This window comes from Protobothrops mucrosquamatus, unplaced genomic scaffold (assembly GCF_001527695.2).
Source record: "Protobothrops mucrosquamatus isolate PMUCROS unplaced genomic scaffold, P.Mucros_1.0 scaffold318, whole genome shotgun sequence".
In the NCBI taxonomy this organism is placed as follows: Eukaryota; Metazoa; Chordata; class Lepidosauria; order Squamata; family Viperidae; genus Protobothrops; species Protobothrops mucrosquamatus.
This window is the reverse complement of record NW_015386657.1, coordinates 787,489-807,868: the sequence shown is the minus strand read 5'-3', so window position 1 is coordinate 807,868 and position 20,380 is coordinate 787,489. Positions and strand designations below refer to the sequence as shown.

General features: G+C 35.8%; 1 protein-coding gene across 1 annotated transcript in view; it reads left to right on the top strand.

Annotated features, from left to right (window-relative positions):
* Window positions 1-20,380, top strand: part of LOC107286730 (ras-related protein Rab-3C) — a 61,270-nt gene that overhangs the window by 28,629 nt on the left and 12,261 nt on the right. The window lies entirely within an intron of this gene.

The window sequence follows — 20,380 nt, the reverse complement described above, 5'->3', positions numbered from 1 at the left end:
ATCTTGTAGTAGCAAGTTCAAATGTTTAATTATGCATTTAACATGGAAAAAAATCCCTTTGTCCTGATTCTCCCAAGATTCTGTTTCACTGAGTTCTAGTTTTTTGGGAAGAGGGAAATAGCTTTTCCTTGTCCACTTTATTTGTTTGTTTGTATTCCTCCTTTATTATTTTTACAAATAACTCAAGGTGGTGAACAGATCCAACACATCTTCCTCCTCCTATTTTTGCCACAAAAACCTGTGAAGTGAGTTGGGCTGGGAGAGAGTGAGTGGCCTAAGGTCACCCAGCTGGCTTTCATGGCTAAGACAGGACTTGAACTTACTGTCTCTGGCTTTCTAGCCTGATGCCTTAGTCACTAGACCAAATTAATTCTACACCGTACACAATTTTATATACCTCCATCATGTCCCATCTAATTCACCTCCTTTCTAAAACTCTAAATGTTACAACCTTTCTTCATAGGGAAGCTCTCCAGCCTCTTCATCAGCTTAGTTGCTTCCCCTGACCTTCTCTAGTGCCCTTATATCCTTTTTGAGATGTCATGACCAGAGATGTATACAATGCACACAAATCAGATACAGTTGTGCCATTGATTTATAGAAGGGCGTCGTGATATTACCATCTCTATTTTCAGTTCTGTTTCCTTTATGCCTAACATGCTGTTCGCCTTTTCTTTATTACAGTGGGTATATACTGTGTCAATTGAACTGTTTACCATTACTCCAAGTTCTCTTTCTTCATCAGCCATTGCTAGCTCTTAATATACACTGTTATTATTATGGTAGGTTACACAGTTGGTCAGATGTTTGGACTGAATTCGGCATTTTTAATCCATGTATTGAGTCCTCTTTAGGGACCTGGGATAAACAGATGTTGTTATTTGATAGTGTTGAAGGTATCATTGAAGGATGTAAGCTGTTCCAAGTAAAGCTGCCTTTTGCAATTGACTGATGGTGATCTTGTTATTCCCTCCCCTCCTTTTTTCTTCCTCTTTCATTTTAACCCCCAGTTTTATAATGCAGTCTTCCACTATAAATATTTCACTATTCTTCCAACTTTATACATCTAGTACTGTAATTTTACTGCAGTTACTATATATCGTGTTAATTTCTCATATTTCTTTTCTAGTTCAAAGTCCATAAGTCTTTGATCAAAAGCATTCTGGTTTCATCATATTTTCACAAGTTCACTATGCATAATTGAAGTTTTTTTTCTTTTTAATGTATTTCTTACCAACATATCAAATAATGAAAAGATTTTTTTCATTCTTGTGGGGAATTCGGATCCTTCATATATCAAATTATAGTTTTTAAATCCCATGTCTGTATTGTAAGTTTTGAAATGTCCCATAACTGTAACTTTAATACCATAAAATCTTCTATTTTCTTTTTTCTTTTGTCTTCTGATTTGCTGCAGTGCATTTGTATTTGTCTGAATAACATTGGTGTAAGATGCATAAGAACATTACTCAGATGAGTACCAACACATAGCAGCAATCCAGAATATCAGAAAAAGGAAAGAGGCCACGGTACATCTTCCAATAAATGGATACCCACTGATTCCTGGCAAGTTCCTAAGTTAGTCCCTGTAGGATTTTTGGCAACATTTTCCAGAAGAGGTTTGCCCTTGCCTTTTTCCTAATGGGTTACTGTATGATTTTCAACCTACAGCAGATATCTTCCAAGGCCAGAGATCCCACCTTCAGCTCAGCAATGTAGGATATTGTCTAGTTCAGGTGCTGTAAATCCAGCTTTATTTGTCAACCTGCCAATGTTGACATCGTGGCTACTGTCATTTAGAAGAAATGTTACAAAAGCAAGGTTTAAAATAGGAACTTTCTAACCCAGCTCCTTCTTGTCACTCTACCTCCCAAATCATCTTCCATGTTTCAAATTTAGTCTGCATATGACAATATTTAAAACTTGTCCTTTGATTTAATAGATACCTTTTCTCTTATTTTGTGAAAAGCATGTGTGCCCTAGAAGACATTTTTCCTATGCTGGGAAAAGAGCACTCTCAGCTTTGTAACTATCATTCACAGAACATTCTGTTCCATTAATATTTTAAGATTTACATCTTTGATGGACAAATTAACAAAAGAGATAAAAGAAAAAGAAGACACAGAATATTATTTAATATGGAGCAAGTGGTATGTCTGGCTAGAAAGTAGAAATAAGAGGGAATAATGGTGGAAAAGTTAAACGTGGAAAATGTGTATATAATAATGTATGAAGGAAGAAAAATGCAAACAAGAAATAATGGGGCAATAAGGATAAACANATTGTTTTTAAAGAAAACCTTGGAAGTCACCTAATCCAATCTAGTCCAACCTAAAGATCTGTTCAGAAAATCTAGAGGCTGAAGTACTTCTAGTAAACGTCTGCCTGGTGTCTGCCTGAAGATTGTATTTTCTGAAGTTCTTTGTTCTACATCTAAATTATGGCTAAGCTTCATTCTTACTGTTCCATTACTTTCTATTTAGTTTCTCATTCTTTTTATTATCTAACAAGGGGGCTATATTATTGCAATTAAAACACCATTTGTGACATATTCTATTTTGGTTTGTAACTGTTAGCTTCCATTAGAACAATGTGATTTTTCATCCCTTCTTCCTTTAGTAGATATGCAAAGTGCTAGAGAAAAAAAACTACATTTCTTTTTAGCATTGTTTCAAGTACGTTTTAAGCTTCAAACTTCTGCAAGCACCATATAATTGGAACTGCTGGATTTGATTTATTTCCACTAATTACTTTAACCAAATTCAAACATGAAATAAATGAATGCCAAGAGCCATTTCATGCTGCTCTCATGTACATTATTGAATTAGTTCTGATGTAGATGACATGGCAGCTCTTAACTCTTTACATGGTGCTCTGTGCTGTGTACATTTGCCTGTGTTCTGTATTGATTTGAGAAAATTGATGCTGTTGTTTATTAGCTTGGTGATTCAGCACATTTGACCTCCTTTTCAGAAAATTGCATATGTAATGGTCACAAGCAGCTAGGGAAGATGCTTGAAAAATCTCCCTGTGTATTCTTTCTTTGTTTCCACACAGCTGTCTTCTTGAGTGTTATTAAAGTTATTAAAGGGAACAGATTATTCTTTGTTTCCGGGTGTCTTGCCAATTTCTGAGTCAGTGTTGTTAATGTTCTATGTTCTAATTCTCCACTAGGTGTCAGTAGTTGTTTCTTTTCCAGCTGTTTCAGACAAAAAATATTCTTTTTATTATTATTTTTATAGTTTCATCAAAATCCTTTAGAATATAATCTTAAAAGGCTTTTTTAGTTTCTAGATTTATCCAGATTGTAGTATTTTAAATTTGATTTCAATATATTTCTTTTCCCCTTAAAGGTTAATTCACCACTTCTGTCTATAGGGGAGTGGGGATGTAGTTCCCTCCCTTCACTTTCGGAGGTTTTCTTACTTTGAGGATCTTTCCCAAGGACTTAGTTACAAAGTAGAAGAGAGAAGATCGATACTCTCACCAGTTCCAAGCACGCTGTTTACCATTGTTCTGGTTCATGCTCTTGGACTTTGGCTGCAAGTAGCTTGGGCTAGACGCTGATGTGCAGCTAGCCTTTCTCCTGTTGGGTTAGAGGACTTCCCCTAGATCGAACAGAATGACCGCCGTCATTCCGTGATCATTGGGGCACCCCTCTTTCTTTGTCGCCTCTCTGGGGTGACTTCAGACCCATTTAGGTTCCCCTGGCAGGGCAAAATCAGCCATGGGGTGCAGAGCTCTGCGATCCCACAGCCGTGCACTACGGCGCAAAAACTGGAAGTCCAGCCATAAAAGTATCTGAAGGAAAAGAAATACTCTGACTGTTGTCTAAACTCAAGAATTGTTTACAGAAAAAGAAAAAAATTGACTCTTGACTAATCTTTTAGGGGGGAATTTACAGGAAGGACTCAAGGTGGCTAAATATATTGAATTGCAATTTTGACTGGTTGATAACTGACCCCTGAATAAAAGAACTGTTATAAAATACTGATTTTACTGATGCCTTGACAATTGGAAAGACACTGCATTACAAAAACCATATATAAAGATAAGAACTATACAAAATTGGGTTGTTCATATTCTGAGTTTGGCTGGTTTGATTAGGCTAATTATAGAAACTATGGTACTGATGAAAGGCTATTTGAAGGGGGGAGACAACATGGATATTGCATCAAAAAATGACAGAAAACCACATTTAATACTTACTCCCGAAGGATTTAGCCTGGAATATCAAAGACCTCCAGAAACAACATTTCAAGACAAGAAAAAAACTTTCCAGGAGAAAATGTATGCAATGCTACAATAGATACAAATGACAATGATTCAAACCACAAGGAGATCAAAAATAACTTTGATGACATAAATGAGCACATCTCCAATCAAAACCTGCAATCAAAAAACACTCAGAAAATGATGGTAATGAACAAACAAATCAGATAATAGAACACAAACTAGAAGAAAATGACTTAATCAGTGAAGCTACAAATGAAGAGAATTACACAAACAGGAAAATACCTACAAGATTTTGACATAACATTAAAAATGGAAAAGATACTTTTTTCATCAGAACATCAAAACAAGCCTGAGGATAAGAAAGAAGATCTAACAAAATGGACTATAGAACTGCCAGGAGAACCATTAGAGTTTGGGAGACAAAAAGCATATATTCTACGCATTTTGTCTTCTTCACTCCCAACAATACTTACAAAAATACAAGAACTTCCTGACAAATGGAATATATCAACTTGGAAAGCTACTTGGCAAAAGAAGAAGGCTAGAGACAGATTCAAGAGATTTGACTCACCCTACCAGAAGGAGTATTACATGAGCAAACACCTGTTTGAATACGGTTAAAAGAACAGATAACTTTGGATATAAAGGGGCCCTACAATAAGAGGGATAAGAGATATAAGTAATATAGTATTTTTCATAATATATGAAATGTAAAAATATTGGGATGATGTATGTGAATGAAAAGTTTGAAATCTAAAGATAAATTAAGTTGAAGAGAATTAGTACTAAGGAATTACCGAAATACTGAGCGGAAATTAAGCTTAAATAAGAATTTTGAAAATAGGATATATAGTGATTTAGCAAATTAACTTTTACAAATATAAGTGAAATATAGACTGATCAGAAAAGATGTTATAGGTAGATGCTATAAGATAGATAAGCAGTATAGTATTTTTATAACACATGAAATATGAAAACATTGGGATGGTGTATCTAAATGGAAAATCTGGATATTTAGATAATTAATATTGAGAAAATTATGGCTGATAAGAATGGTTTGAATATTAAGGGGAAATCAAGCTTAAATAAGAATTATGAAAATAGGATACATGATGAACTAATAAAATGATTTTTATAAAAACAACACAAGTAGATAAGAAAAAATGTCATATATGGACATTATTATTTGTTCAAACATGGAAAAATGTTTATATTTAACCATTTATGCATTGAAAATATTAAGAATTATACTTATTTAAAGTTGAAGAAGGAGAATATTATTAGGAGAAGGGAAGAGCAAAGAAATATACTATTAATACACTAATTATGGAATTACAAAAAATAATTATTATTGACTGTTAATCAACTACTATTGATTGTTTTCCTCAAAATATATGAACCAAGACAACATGCTGTGCACTAAGCACTAAGGATTGTTATTGTAAAAAAATCAATAAAACTTTTTTTTTTTTAAAGAAAAATCTCCTTGTATGGGTTTCCAGCTTGTGAGAAAGTAATTCCTATACTCACATAAGATTCTGCTTTTTGGATACCCATACAGACATGTTGCAAAGAACAATTTGAAAAACTGTAGTGTTTCTAAGGGTGAATCCTGAAAAAAATGAATACTGTAGATGCACGCAATCAGCTTCACAACTGGCTATAAACTATATCAGGTTTTATGTTGCTGTCACTGTAAAATAATTTTTGAATGAAACTCAATATTGAGTAGATTGAGTAGATTGTTTTTGGAAGTTTGAGACTGAGATCAGTAGGCAAATGGAGTTTAGTAAGCCAAAAACCTGGTTGTTTTAAGAGAACTTACACTGGTATTTAGCATGCAATATAAGCATTATACATAGAGGAACAAATGATTGTTGGCAAGGTTGATTCTGTTTTAATCCTGGAAGCTCTCTTTTACTTCCTTTGGTTTCTAACCTTCTTGTCATTTTTCCCCGACCCATAATTTCTTTTTATATAAAAACCTTGAGCATCATGATATGGTAATTGTTTTTCCCCCTGATTATGTAGACATTCACCAATCATATTGTCCTATCATGGACTTATTATATGTTTTAATCCACAGCTAATGTATACCTGTGAGGCTGTGAACATGTTGTATACTACTATTGTGTTTATTAAGTTGTTGTGCATCACAGCATAAAAGCTTGATTTCTATGCTTGGCTCAGTAAATGAAAGGTGCTGTATCTGCACTGACTGATAGGCACAAGAATAAGCAGTTCTGTTTACAATTATAAATCACACACGAAAAATGCCCAATGAATGGAGCTCTTCTATTATTGTCCGTATATTTTAAAAATGCAACCAATGATGCTCACCAAACAGATATTGCTTATTTCAGGGAGTGGCTGTGTGTTCAGCCAACACTCGGGACGCATATGTGATCCCTAATGCAGATTTGGAAAGAATGATTCATTTCTATTACATGTTGAGTAAAGCATTCCCTGAAAGCTGTTTTTTTAATACACACACACACACACACACATGAATGATTCCTGGGTACATTCATGGTAAAAATAAAAGAAAGTGAACACCAGGAAGAATTAAAAACTATAAAAGTTTTAATAAATTAGAGTCCAAGCTTTCACCAGCCACTGCTGGCATCATCAGGGATCTATATAGGCTGTTCAAGCCGAGTAGACAGGGAATTGCAACTGCAGGGCAAGGTGGAGAGGGGAGGGAGAGCAATGGGAAGAGGAGGGGAGGGAAGGCAATGCTGCCCCATTTTAGGAGCAGTCACATGCTTTCGCACAGCCGCCTTGCAGACGAACGAAGGGGCCTCAGCAGGAAGAAAAAAAAGGGGGGGAGACGAGAAGTACGAGAAAGAGTGGCAAGTTGTGTGAGGATAGGAACAGCGCAGGCAAGTTGGTTAATAAAGCAAAAACAGTACCAGAACGCCGGTTGGCTGACGGAATCCCATGACAACATCCATGGGTCGGGTGCAAAAGTGGTTTGACCATAAATAGGCGCTCCCATTAGCCTATATAGATCCCTGATGATGCCAGCAGTGGCTGGTGAAAGCTTGGACTCTAATTTATTAAAACTTTTATAGTTTTTAATTCTTCCTGGTGTTCACTTTCTTTTATTTTTACCATATGTATATATATATACACACACACATATACATATACATATATATACTTTTTATTAAATAATAAAAACAATACACATTTTGAAAGAGAAAAATAAGGAAAGCAAAAAAAGTAATAAGTAAGTGAAAGAAAAAAGGTGCAAAGAAACAGAAAAGAGAAAAGAAAAGAAAAAATTATAAGCAGGTAGTTTTCAGCCTTCGTAACAGCAGTTACAAGTATATTTACATTTTACCCTCTTTCTTTAAGGCTACGATATAATTTTCTCCTCCTAACCCCCATAATTTGCCCTTTCTAATAATTAAACTCATAAATCCAACTTCATTTTTTTCTTTTTTCAGCAAAAACTCATAAGAGGCTTCCAGACATTAATAAATTGAAAGCTGCTTTCTGAAAAAAATGCAATCCTTTTGCTTCTAACAATAAAGGCAAAGGACCATGTTGCTGAGAGCTTTGTACTGATCAATGTACTTCCAAATTGGATGGCTTCACTAACTATTGCAGGATTTTCTGCTGCGCGACCAGCCAGCAGCCTTTTCTGCACCACTTGCTAAAGGGTTTCCAGAATAACAGCTGGGAACAATCTTGCATGACACTTTGGAGGTGGTCAGCCTGGAGTCCTTTCTGTGTACACCAAAGGTCTCCCTGGTTGGGTTGCTTTCACATATATTCAAGCTTGGAACTGCCTATTAAGAATGAAAGGAGCCATTACAAAGTAGTGCCACCAACCTCCAACTCTGATGATTTTGTAGACTGTTAAGAGGTTCAACATCATCAAGAGGGGTACAGTTCCTTCATCCTAGTAATTACATCCATAAATATGATCAATGCTGTCTCTTCATCCTAGCCTAGATCTCAGTCCTGATTAAAATGGGTCCAGGTAATTTGCTTCCTCTAGGGTACTCTATTTCTATATATCAACCACAATCTGTATAACGGTCCCCAGAAAGGCTAGAGATATAGTGATAATTATCAAAAATAGAAAAGTCCATAGAGTTTCCCTTTTTTAACTTACCTATGTCCACACATTAAACTCTAATGTGATTTCTTTTTCTTTTTGGCTTAACATGTTGCCAAGTAGCCATGTGCCAACTGAAAAACACTTATTTATTCAGTAAAGCATTGCTAATTAAATCATAGTTAAGTATGGCATGTAAGTCTAGCCATGGTTTTTAAACCATGTTCTTGGCTTAATATGTGAACTATGAAACAGCAAATTGTTCACTGAACCATGGGTAAACATAAGAGATGAACTCAGCTACTGAATAATAATGCAAAAATAATGATATTTTTTATCATTGATAAAAAAAATAGATCAGCCTCACTTACTGTCTTAACTTGGCTTGATTTTTACTTTTGTTTGAAAGAAACAATAAACAAACAAACAAGGAACGTGCTGATTTTTTTCAAGGCATCAATTAACAACTCAAACTTTTTCATGAATTATTTGACAAGTATAAATTTGAAAACTTTCTTTAAATTATTGAAAATAATCTCTTATGGGGCTTGTGGTAATTATATTAGGTTTCTTTTCTCAAATATACTTAGTTAGAATTAATATCTGTTGATTTGAAATGGTTTTATATTTGTCCCAAGCCCAAATCAGCAGCACCTTACCAACTTTATAAACAGTCAAGAAATGTGTGACATGTAAATAAACATGAAGACAGCTCAGCCATGGTCATGTTTATCTGGAGTTATCTGTTAATAATTTCAAGAGCACATATACTCAGACAGGCACACAGAAAATGCAGGTGGATTTTTCCTGTCTCAGAACATTGCGTGCTGAAAACACTTTTTTTCCCCATCTGACAGAAACATAGACAGATGGAGCTGGGTTTTGTTGAGCAACTAAAGAGATTAAAAACCAGCCCCACATTAACTTTCAAGATGCATTCTAGGCATAATGCAAGGTCTAAAAGGGCTTCTGCTGCAGCTAATTGACCATTAAATAAAGTTTGATGGTCTTTATCAACTGTTCTACCCAATTAAAGCAAAAAGATCAGATTTTAGGTTGCTGGTTTGGTTTCACTATTTTGCATTTTGCATGATATTAAATTGTAATGGTAGTATTCAGTGTTGCAAAAATATAATGAAATTTAAATTTCTGAAATAGCTATTTCCATATGAATCTTCATGAAAAAGCATTGTGAGTATTTTTATATCTATTCCACTTCCTTTCTAAATACTTGACGGTCTATCCAGGTAACATCACTTTGATGTGTGAATCTTTGCATTATGGCTTTCTAGCCTACAGTATATTCTGAATCTGAGCAACAGCTATCTTAAAGGGAAAATCTGTACAGATAGTCCTCTACTTGTGACCGTTCATTTAACAATGGTTCAAAGTTATGAAAGACTTGGTAGAAGCCACTTGCGACATGTATACTCCTGTGTACAATTGTCACATCCCCTCCGCAGTCATATGATTACAATTTGGGCACTTGGCAACTGTCTCCCATTTACAACTGGTTGCACTATTCTCCACACACCTGATCATGACCCTTTTTTGCCAACTTCCACAAAGAAATTCCCATTGGGGAAGTTGCATTCACTTAACCATGTGATTCGCTTAATGATCACTATAAAAATTGTTGTAAAATTAAGGGTCGTCACTTATGACCAAATAACTTAACAATGGAAATTCCAGTCTCAATTGTGTTGTAAAGCAAGGATTACCTGTCAAGTGTTCTTTCCAACAGTGGTCCTAGGAATTTGTAATTGTTGTCTAAATCTCAGCCTCAGCAACTATAAGATGTGTGGACTTCATCCCGCAGAATTCATGAAAAGAAATATTATTTCTTCAAATTAAATTGTTATAATCATAAGGAAGTGAGTGCACGTAACAAGAAGACCAACATAATCACTGCTCATTAATAAAGGTAGCTTAATGTAGTGTGCAAAATAAAAGAACAACAAAGAACAAGGGGTGTGATGTACGTTCAGTGAATTCTCAGTGAAATACCTTCTCAGGACTGTCTTTCAAAACCAAAATATTTAAAATGGTTCCTTGGTCACCATGGAGATCCTTACTGTAGGACTGCAATCCATCTAAATATAAATCACAAGCTGAAGTACATGTTATTGGGGTTGCATAGAATATTTTTCATCATTTCCTCTTTTCTTACTATGCATTTTTTCGTTATAAAATAAAGTAGACCTCCGGAGAATACTTAGTTCACTATTAGTTTACAATTAAATGATCAATTACTTATACATTAGTTCACAATTAAATGATCAATTAAAATTATGTATGGGTTCACACGTGGAGAAAAAAGTACTTTCCTTCCATAAGAAAGTATCTCGCTATAGCCAGCACATTTCAGAAGGTAAAGGTTGTGAAACTGTAGTATTATTAATTTATTTCACTGTATGTTACATCTGAACACAGAGCATCAGATGTAACAAGTTGCTGGATGCAGAATAACCAGTCACCAGGCTGCTTTCAATATAGTATTTTCTGAACTGTATTTTAAAATAAATGCAGGAAAAGAGTGAAGATGTGCCCTTTTAAAATCAGAATTAAGAAAGAAAAAGAGGCCTTACATTCTATTTCCCTACAGTCTTTATCATCTCTTGTTTGAATTTCATGGCTGCTTATAATTTGTAAGCAACACCACTTTACAGAGCATAAAAACTGAGTATATATAAGGCCACACACACGCATACCATCTTTAATACTTTTTCTTCCTCATGAGCAAATTACAGATATTTTCATTAACTCTTTTGCAAATAACCTGAATTCCAAAATCTATTCTAGTTGAGAAATTAATTCCCAAAGTAAACATTTTGAATTTTTCCTATAGTGACGAATCTGCTTATTAAAGATCCTGAGTAAATATCTCCTATCTTCCTTTTTAGTCAGTATACTTTTCAGTTCAGATAAAGAAGCAACTTACATCATGTACCAATGTATCATGAACCAATTCTCATTTCTGGCTAAAATGTGTAGATAAATGTGGTGCAGTCCCTGTTTCTAAAGTATGTTTAGTGGCAATAAGGTATCCCAAATTCATGCCAGTTGCCAACCACACAAATTTTGAACACATGAAATCGGGGATACTGCAATGGTCATTAAGAGTGAGGAACAGTTGTAAATCACTTTTTCAGTACTGTTGTAACTTCAAACATTCACTAAACCAGGATCCCCAATCCCTGGGCTGTAGCCCATTACTGGGATGCGGCCGATTCGGAACCTGTCTGTGCAAGCATCAGGCAAGTGCATGCAGCTCCATTTGTGCAAGCAGCAGGCACTCTGCATATGCATGAAGCTCCAGTTGTGTGACCAGCCAGTATGCAAATGGAGCTTCACACACGTGCACAAGTGCCCGCTGCTCATGCAAAGGAGCTATGTGTGCAAGTGCGTTCATCTGCTGCTCACATGGAATCATTACTTCCCCCCCCCCCCGCTGGTCCACAAGGCCAGAAAGGTTGGGGACCACTGCACTAAACAAATGATGGTAAGTTGAGGACTACCTGTAAACAATATTGTGATATTCTCAATTATGGTATAGGGAACATAATGGTAAGTTGGTCCTTTTCCAGGGAATTTAGAACCAGAGTATTTTTCCATTCAAATAAAGTCATCTCTGGAGAAAGCTTTACAGTCTGATTAATATAGACTAGGCCGTTTCATTGCTAGGTAAAACATGACTCCATTTTGAAATTCTTTAGCAGCCTCTGGGAACTTTTTCATATTAAACTGTCATGGTGCAATAACTATGATTATAAGCTATGAAAGAGTGCTTTATTTTACATTTCTGGCAATAAAGGCTGTCCTGGAGCTCAAGTTAAAATAAAATGTAGTTTTCTAATTTTCTGTAGTCAGAATGCTTTGCTGAAAGAGATCATATAAACTTTGCAAACTTTGTCTAAATCATAAAGATGTCAGTGCATGACTGTATGTTAAATACAAATCTCTGATTAAAAGGAAGTTATGAAGGTTACTTTAAGGTTTCTAAATCCAGGATTAATACCAAATATATGAAGAGTGGCAGGAGTGCATGTCCCACCTGGCCATTTACATGCACTCACTTTGGGAGATTGTGACTTGCCTCATATCTAAGGCATGCATGCACACATATACCATACGCCCCATTCTGAACAGTTTCCCCCTTCTTAGTGATGTGAGATATTTTCTGACACCAGTCTTTCAGGGAAAGGGTGAGAGTTACACTAACAGACAGTTTTTCTGAACAAACTCTAGTTTTCAAGCTTCAATTTGTAAATCAAGCACTGACAACCTTGAGTGGGCATTTCATAATATATTATTTCCATATAGTTTCAGATCCCCCTTTAGTACTTATTTAAATAAGATTGAATTGAGCATGTGGTAGTCATCAAGAATGATTTCAGAAAATGTTCCCTAATTAACAGTTGGAAAAAAAAAGTATGATTTCTTAGAGGGGGACTCGGAGGATTTAATAATTTGCAGCCATGTCTAGCACATTCTTAATTAGCATTTCCTGGTTTGCAGCAGGGATAGTCTGGAAAAAAAATGCCTTTACCCAAAATATATGCACTCCCACAAGTGTCTGTATCAAAATGAATTTGTAGTTTTCTGAAGGACCACAGAAGTCTCGCAGATCCATTTTTGTTTTTATTTAGAGATAGTCCTTAACACTTAGACTTATATGTACCACCCATAGTGCTTTAGAGCACTCTCTGGGCAGATTGCCCCCAACAATCTGGGTCCTCATTTTACTGACCTCGGAAGGATGGAAGGCTGAGTCAATCTTGAGCCCATCAGGATCAAACTCCAGGCTGCGGTCAGAGTTAGCCTGCATACTGCATTTTAACCACTGTGCCACCAGGATTCTTCTTCTTTTATTTAGAGATGAGACTGAAACAGAAAACAGGTATAAACACCACAATTAATGATTAATATCAGTGAAGGAGAATATTTGTAGCTCAGGGTTGAAATGAAGGGTCCTTGGTGCTCTCTGAGCTCGTTTTCTTGCAGATGTTTCATTACCCTAACTAGGTAACATCATCAGTGCTAGACTAGCACTAGCACTGATGATATTACCTAATAAGGGTAATGAAACATCTGCAAGAAAACGAGCAAGCTCAGAGAGCACCAAGGATCCCTCAATGATTAATATATCTATTCAAGTTGCTTTTCTGCAAAAACTAGTGCTCATTTCTAGCTTTGATCCTTTCACAGAGGGGCACTTGAGATGAACACTTTTCAAATAGAGTAATTTGATTAACATACAGAACAATTAATAACTGTCATGCCTGAAAGAAAAGTTAATAAGTGTACAGTGAAAAGAGACAGTGTGATTCCCCCAAAAGAAAAGAACATAAACATAATGGCATTGGTTATATTGGTTATATATGGTTCTAGAGTATAAATTGGTCTATAAGGGGAACTATCAGCTAACGTCTGTAGAGAACTTTGTCTTAGATCCATCTGAATAAGGCTTGAGTATTATGGCATTAGTATTTATAGAATATTTAAGGAATGACAACCAACAATCACAGCTCTGTCACAATTTATCCAAGTAGAATAAGAATTATATATGATAGCAAATCAGTAAAGCACAACTTCATTCTGATGACTTGAATAGATCCTGAACACGTTGCAATAAGTATACATTACTAAGAATCTAAAACAATACCTTTGAATGACAATACCTAATGCAAGTGCAATAAATAGTTGAGGACAATACAGTCCCTGGATTATAATATCAGACTCCAGATCTATGTTATCCTGAAATCAAAAGTGAAGGGCTGTCTTAGTAAGAACTATCTGTTGTTCTCCTGAACAATGAGAACAGACAGTAGATATCCTTTTATGTAGAATTCCAGACACCTAGCATCATCACAAAGGTGTTTCTAGCCTTAGTAACAGCAGTTATCTCAATACTTTCTTTGGTTCATTTCAAATCAAGAAAAGTATTGATTGTTCTACTACACAAGATTATCGTCATGACTGTAAAGTATATGTGATAACAATGTTAACTTAAGTGCCAGGATAATAAATCAGGAGGAGTCTTGCAGCATCTTTTCTGACTAACAATTTTTATTAAAAGGGATTAGCTTCCCTGAGCTGCAGCTTATGCCTTTTAATAAAATTTATTGGTCAGACAAGGCACCACCTGAGTTTTTCTGGTTTTCTGCTCTTCACCCAACTCTCCAAAATAAAGTACTAGCAGGATAGAAACCTGTGTCCAGATGTTGAAAACCATTTCAGTGAAATTTTCCAGAATCCCTCAGAAATATGGCTGATGATGATGCAGGAAATAGCACTTAGCAATGGCACTTAGACTTATATACCACTTCACGGTGTTAACTGTAACTCAGTGGTGATTTTCCATTAAATATTATCTATGAGGACTAAGTTCCAAGGCTATTTTGAAGATAGTAATTCTACATAGAAAGCAAGTTGGTGATGGCTGATGAAAATCCCAAGTCTCCAGGTTGTAGCTTTGATTAAATAGCAGGATGGTATTTTTTTGTGCGTGATGGTGGCCTCTCTTGCCTAGAGAAATCTGCCTTCAATACCCAAAGAGAAACTCTTTTAGCAGAAAGCATGGACATAATCTGTAAGCAATTTACTTATATTTTGATCTCCTTCTTAAATTCAGGGAGGCAGATTTCATCTCTGTGAGCAGTTATGGTATTCAAGGAAGGAAATCAGATCATAAGGGAAGTTTTTGCCAATTTTCTCAGAGTGAAAGCAGCCTTTCCCTAAATCTATATCTGCGTGGTTTGGAGTGGGGAGGGGAACACCTCTGGGATTTTTCATTTAGCCTAATCCATCATCCCTGTGAATACCTGTCAGGTTAGAATTGTCTTTGGAAAAAACAATTATTGGCTGTTTGTGGACAGGTTTTTTTTCAAGATGGATTTTTATCACTGATACCATTTGCCTCCTGCCTTTGGTACAAAACAAGATGTGAAGCCATCATATTTTTTCCCTTGCATATATCTTATGTGGAAGTTGAGTAATTAGATAACTCCCAAGAGAAGAAGAAGAAGGCACAAAATAATAATGAAGAGTTTGGTGTAAATGTCTTCCTTTCCATAATATGCCATCTTAAAACCTTGTAACAACCCAGGGGGAGGGAGAGAGGCCAACATCCTGCATCATATTGTTATCTGATGAAGGATTTCAAGCTTGTTTCCAAGGTAACCAATCTCATCATTTAGCAGGCTCTGCCTTGGTTTTACCTGTTTCCAATGAATTTGATAGTTTCCATTCCCAGACTCTTGGAATTATTGTCTGCTTTCCTTTTTTAAAAAATAAAATAAAAACACATTTCCTAAATTTACCTTTGCTATTTAAAAATAAAATCAAATGGAAAGCAAGTTAATATTTAAACTATTCAGTGGCCACTAGCTTGTGATGGTAACTAACACTTAAACAAATTGCTTTTGTAGGAAAAGTGGATTAATCTTGGGACTGTTCAAGGCTCTCTACTTTCTCTCTCCTAATAGTTTCCTTTGTTCTGCATTTAAATGGATGCTGGAGAAAACAACTCAATTTTAAAGAGAATAATAAAATATTATCAATAAAGGATGAATGACATCCACTCGCAGAGACAATTGCAAGATGACAAAGACCAGTCACTCAATCTTCTTCTTATTATTAGTTTGCTGAGGCTCTGCTGAAAAATAATGGCAAGATATTGCTATTCCTAACTTTTTTAAAAAAAATATTTTATATCAAATATAGGCAATCTAAGTTCTTCAGGGACTAATGGAATGAACTCATTTTTAAAGCTCTTCAGTCCTAACCAACCAAAAATGCTGAAAATCAGCACCGTAGTTTCCCATTTATTTGAGATGACAAAAAAAACTATAGAGAAGGTCTAAAATAGGTTTAACAACAACAAAAAGGCATTTTACTCATACTGAAACATTTTTTAAAAAAAGAAATAGTCAACTTGACCTCATCTATGCCCATTGCCACTTGGCATCACCAGCCTGTCCAATGGGCTCTTATCCCTACTCTCAAGACCAAACACAAATAAGGAAATAAAATCAAATTACTGTATGTTCTCTTAAAGTAAAAGATGAGTTCCACTGTTCCCATTTTGAACAGAGCCTTGTGAGGCAGCTGCTATATGAAATTTGTTCAGCTACAAGCAGGAGGTGCTGACACCCAGGGCTTGGTAGTGATAGAGATAGAAATAGAGTTATAGGGTTGGAAGGGCCTTTGGTGGTCTTCTAGTCCAACTACCTGCCCAAGGCAGGAGTCTCAATGCCATCCTGATCAAATCTTAAAATCTATCAGTGATGGAGCACACACAACTCTGGAAGACAAGAGGTTCCATTCACTAATTGTTCTCATTGGCAAGAAAGCTTTTCTTAGTTTCAGGTTTGGGTCTCCCTCTGAGAAGTTTCCACCTATTGCTTCTTGTCCTGTCCTCTGGTGCTGTGGAGAATAAATCAACTCCCTTTCCCCTGTGATGGTCCTTCAAGTATTGGAAGATGTTCTTAGCCGTTCCTGGTACAGTTTAGACTCCATTCCCATTATCATCTTTGTTGCTCTTCTCTTCCACCTTTCTAGAGTCTCATCATTTTTTTGGTATTGTAGTGCCAGGACTGGACACAATATTCTTAGTGTGGTCTTACTAGTGCAATAACTTGTGATTTTGATGTTAGCCCTCTGTTGATGCAGGACAATAATCCATATGAAAAAAATAAATCTTGGAATATAATTGATTGCAAGCTGTAGGATGTGGTTGCAGAAAAGGTAAATGCAGTTGTTGGTTACATCAACATAATTTCTGTCAACTAGGCATCAACATGATTTCCAAGTAATGGGAAGTGTTATTTCCAGAATTTCATTTCAGGCCTGTAAGAAACATATGAAGAGGGGCATTTAAGATTATCAGGGCACAAGAAATTATAAAGAGTGATGGAAACTTTGAGTGTCTTTAGCCTTGATAAAAGAAGACTGAGAGGGAATATATAGTAGCTGTAATTTTAAAATACCCGAAAAGTTATTTCATAGAAGAAGGTCAAAGCTGTTCTCTTTCATTCCAGAATAATGGATGTAAACTAGAAAAAAAACCAGATTCTGATTTAATGTTTTTTTTTTAAAAAAGAACCTAATTTCCTAACAGAGTAGTTAATAAAGTGGAATCAATTACCCAGAGAGGGTGGGTGGCCCTTGGCAATATTCCATGCTGCCAGCTGTGAGTATAGCTATCTTTCTACACAATAACCTGACTATAGTGTGAAGCTTAATTTACCCCAAACTCATTACTTCCAAATTTCCAATCAACAGCAATAGTGTAATAAAGCCTGCTTCATCAAAGGGGTGAATTATTTTTGTATGAAGCAGATGGTTGCTCAATAAAATTGTGACCAGAACAATGTTCTGTGGATTAAACTAAGGCCACATCTATTTATTTTTACAGTACAAAGCATCTGCAGTGAGAAGGTACTTAGTGGATATACTATTACCTTTTCTCTGCCAAACAGCATTTTGGAGGATGGCAGTATAATTTTTTTTAAAATATAGTCAAGAAGCAGACTTTAATCCAAAAGGTTTAGATGGGGATCTTTCAGTCTATCATAGTTGGGGGTACAATTCAAGAGTTTGAAGTTACCTTCATGAATTACATACCCTCAGGTCATGCATCTCTAAATAGCAAACTATTTGATACCCAGAGGCAGGGTGTTCTTCATCTCAGATTCCTAGCTGGCAGTTCAAAGAATCCCTTTTTTCTTAAAATTATCTTTGATTGCTCCCAATGCTATATTCCTCTGTTTCCCACTGACTGACTGCCATATTGGGACCAAATATAACCTATGAAAAAAAACTCTCCTGCTTGATATCGAGCAAATAAAGAACCACCACTTAGATACCACTATATATATTAAGGGGGGGAAAATCCACCAAGGATTCTGGATTCATCTCTTTAGTTGATCTGTGATGGCTATTGGGGGCTGATAAAATAAAATAGATCTTTTCATGGGTAACAAATGGGGTTGTCTTGGCATCAGTGTGAGAATGTCACTCTGGTCAGCAAGATGGGCAGCACATAAATTTAGTAAATAATAAAATATAAAACATTACTGTATCTTTACTTGTCCTCACTTCATATTGAAAAATAGTACACAAATTCCAAGAAATTATGATATACTGTTTTCTCCACTATAATGACAAATATTTGTCTCCTGTACAAAAGAAAAGAAAGATAAAAGAGGAACTTGCAAATTCCTTAGGAGGAAGTGCTGCTTGCTTGGTGAATTTAACCTTTTTTTTTTAAATCAGAGAGAAAAAACTTTTTGTAATACATAAACAGGGATTCTCTCATTTCCTTTGTTGTTTACCTTCTTTCCTTTGCCTCTTTTTCAGTCTATTTCATTATGCTCTCTCTCTCTCTTTCCTTTCCATCCAGTTCAACTTCTCTCTCCTCTGATCCCATCTCCATCGTGGCATTTTTCTTCTGTTATTTCTACTAGAAGGAGATAGGAATGCTCACATGTGTGTAATACATTTCTGTGTATGTGAATGGTTTGTATATGAGAGGAAGCATGGTCAGTCTAGGTCAGGGGTAGGCAACCTTGGCTCTTTCATGACTCGTGCCTGGCTCAGGAATTCTGGGAGTTGAAGTCCACGAGTCATAAAAGAGCCAAGGTTGCCTACCCCTGGTCTAGGTAGATGGAGGATCTATTAATTATATAAATAGGATACTTCAGTTTGCAGGCAATTAATTTTAATCAATAGTGATTAATCTACTTACTTATTTATCCTGGTCATAACCTTTTTGAAAGCCTGGCTTCTGGCAGGCATATCTACCCACAGGTGAGTCATACAAACATGTATGTTGCAGAGAAAGAGGTGTGGAGGAATGGTTTAAGTAGAACTGGGTTTCTACTTTCACAAGCAGTCATTGCCCGGGTTGTATATCTATATTTCTAAGATTGTTTCTATCTACCATACTCTTTGTGGGAATATTTTTTAACTTTTCTGATAAATACAATAGATTATGTTCACTTGAAGTAACTTCTGACTAGATTCTATAATTTAAACTGGAAACCCAACAGTTAGTATTGGCCAGTTGTCTTTAATCTCTCTACTTGCTATCTTCACACATGTTGAAGTTCAGCTCCCATAATTTATAGCCCTGGAGAAGGACACCGGGTAGGGGAAGTCTTGAGTAAAATATGCTTCTTAAACCCACTCCAAGATTTAGGTGATGCACTGAAGCATCATGAAGTGATCCCATTTAAGTGATTCAAAATAGGGTAACATTAGAAGTTGATGTCTGAATGGCACAGCAAGATTCTGAGGGGAAGGTAATATCTTTAGCTAGTAAAACAACTTGAGATGTTACTGTCCCAACAATTGGCAAGAGCCTTGAGTTTTGCTTGTGTTGGACAACATTATAACAGCATCAGGCTGTTGCATTTCAGTTTCAGGCTCCAACAACTTACTAGTAGATTGCCAAGTTTGCGATGATGCATCTTGGTCTGGATTGGAATATGGCTTTCCTGATGCCAGCTTAATTCTGACTTACAGTTGTTTTCATATGATATGAGAACTAGTCAATTTGCATTATTTATGATTCATACTTTCTTATCTTGAAGCATTATTGTTGCAATTTATTACTGACTAGTGATTATGATTATAAATATTGATTGGTCTTCCCTTACAATTTATGTCTTTTAGGTAGTTTCTAATCTGTGCAGTTTGGCCTCTTAGCTCAGAATGGTCTGGTTTTTCCAATGCTTCCTTATCAAAAGCTTCATAAAAATCTACTGTGAATTTATGTTACTCATTTGATTCTTTATTAATGAGAATTAATCATGGCTTGACTCAAACCCTCTACTGTGAGAATTAAGTGGAAGTAATTCAAGGTTTTGTTTTCTCTGCCCACATAATATAATGAAATTTATTTCAGAAAATGGCAAGCAGTTGCGAGTTGCTAAATTTGCCATAAAGCAATAAAGGGGATGCTAGAGATTCAAAAGAGACTTCCTTCCAAAATTTGATAACATCCAACAAAGGTCATGGCTAACATACACATAAGTTAGAATATATTTGGGGAGGGCAAGTGGGCAGAAT